Below are 2,369 nucleotides of genomic sequence, written 5' to 3'. Positions count from 1 at the left end.
TTTAGTTTTCCATATTATTAGCGTTCTATTCAGCTGCTTCCCTTCAACTGTTCCAATAGTTTGCAGGAATGCTTAAATGACTACCATATCCTCTAAGGTTATGAAATACAACTCGAATTCGACCTGTAAACTTGTAGTTGATATTACATCCGTTAACCTACACATTTAATAGATAAAAATAAAAGGTAGAAAGAAATTGATTGATTTAATTAAAATTGATAAGTGACATTATACCTAATGATGATGTCAGAGGGTATCCGCACTGGGTATCCTCTCAAAATGGTTTAGTCGCCAGAACTCCATATTTGTATTTGTATTTGTTTTGTTTTGTTTTGTTTTGTTTTGTTTTGTTTTGTTTTGTTTTGTTTTGTTTTGTTTTGTTTTGTTTTTTCTTTTTAAAAAAGAATTATTCTTTAACAACAAAAATAACAAAAACAAAAAATAATACCCAAATACCTACATTGAGTTGTTCGAAATACGTTGGAAGAAAATTACAAGCTGTATATTCAATGCGAGACAACTCTGAAATATTTTTGCAAACATCTTTCTAAAATAATAAAATAAAAATATGGCGAAAAGCCTTAGATACGGCCATAAAACAGTGCAATGTTTCTCTATTATTTTTTTATCTTTTGTCAGTGTGTTTGGTGTAGAGTTTTGAGGATTTCCTATCTTGCTCACAAGCAAAGTATTATCTATGTTAAATTTTCTATCATGTACTCACACGGTTAATTGTTTGTCCCTATGAACTATTGGTCCCAGCTATAAACGCAGGAGATGTCGAAAAAGACTTAAAAATATTGAACATCAGTCTTTGTAAATAGAAACTAGATCGTAGAAAATTTATAATATTAGTTATTATAAAAAGGACTTATATTTTCACACATATAGCCACAAAATCTATTTAATTAATAAATCATCAAGCATTAATTATCGGCTAATGCATATAGAAAATCAATAAAAATCATAAAAGAATATAAGATAAATTAAAAAATTGGAAATAATGAATTAAAAAAACAATAATCGGACTTTTGGTATAATGAAAGTTCTAGCTTTTCAATCTCACTTTATTTCATTCCAAATAGAACAGCTAGATAAAAAAGACGCTAATTTGGAATGATAATTTGAATTTGACTAATAAAAACCATAAGCATGGTATCTGTAATAAAATTTTCAACCACTGGGTTGACGCCACTGCTAATGGACGTACCGCCAGTCCAGTATTCAGCTCTTCAGTGCTGACATGAAATATCACTGATGTTTATATAAATTTACTGTTTTTAATTCTGTAAATCAATCTAAATACTTTTACTAACTCAACGCAAAACAAATCCTTAGCAAGAATTGTTGCCTGATTATTGCCAACTCATATCAACCCATTAAAAGCCTACGAAGTCGATGTTCCGAGTGGTATCAATTATTCTAATTTGATTTAGTTCCATAAAATGAAACCTTGCATATAAATGTTCTTTGTTTAGACTGATTTTGTTATTTTATATCACAGTCGCGATATGGAAATTTCAATCATGACTATCACAGTTTCACCGAGTTGAAAAAATGTTGATTTTCCTCTAAAAAAATTGGTACTTGACCAAAAAGATCTTTTTGCAATAGAATCTGCTAAATCTTTAGGTCTTTTTGTCAGATGGTGTGAGAATTCTTTAAAAAATTACAGATTTTTTAATGATTTTTTAAAACTTAAATATCAAGAATATGAAACGAAATAAATGTTGGGAAATTGTTGGTATGATATTAACAAAACGGCATGCCAAGTGTAGTGTGTATTATTATTTTGCCCGTAAATTAAATCTGAATTTCTTATGGAACTGTCCGTTTATTCTAAATTTGATTACTTTGTGACGTTATATTACCCTGACCAATACAGGGCTGCAAAAATAGTCTATAGACTCATTAATTTGTTCCTCTCCACGGAAATCTTTAGTAAAAGGCGAAAGATTTATTCGTGGATTGAAGAGAAACCAGAGTAATTATCAACAATAAAGTTAAGGTATTTATATAAATAAAATTTATTCTCAATATATGGTATTGCAGTAAAATTTTGTAAAATTTCATTCTTCAAATATTATCTGTAAAGTTTCAAAATGTTAGTTTGATATAATAATTTAGTAGAGAATACTGATAACAAAACTATAATTATAGCAATTATGAAAATAATTTTACTCTTTAAAGAAATAAAGTTGTAAATATACAACATTTGTCGAAAGCTACAAAATAAGGGAGGTAATAAAATTGTTATTACTTTTATTATACAAATTTATGTTAACTTAGTCTGCCATGGAATAGAAGTTCCATTACAATATTAGTTCCAAAAGAAAGAAATATTATGGAATGTTATGTTCACTGTATGG

The 2,369-nt window shown here is 28.1% G+C and overlaps 1 non-coding gene across 1 annotated transcript; it reads right to left on the bottom strand.

Moving 5' to 3' along the window:
* Window positions 1-1,869: 1,869 nt before the first annotated feature.
* On the bottom strand, window positions 1,870-1,988 carry LOC127719194 (U5 spliceosomal RNA). The gene has a single exon (XR_007990179.1). It is a non-coding gene; the product is annotated as a U5 spliceosomal RNA (small nuclear RNA).
* Window positions 1,989-2,369: the final 381 nt, after the last annotated feature.

The sequence above is a fragment of the Mytilus californianus genome, unplaced genomic scaffold, assembly GCF_021869535.1.
Source record: "Mytilus californianus isolate M0D057914Y unplaced genomic scaffold, xbMytCali1.0.p SCAF_10, whole genome shotgun sequence".
Taxonomy (NCBI): domain Eukaryota; kingdom Metazoa; phylum Mollusca; class Bivalvia; order Mytilida; family Mytilidae; genus Mytilus; species Mytilus californianus.
This window is presented reverse-complemented; position numbering and strand designations above follow the sequence as displayed.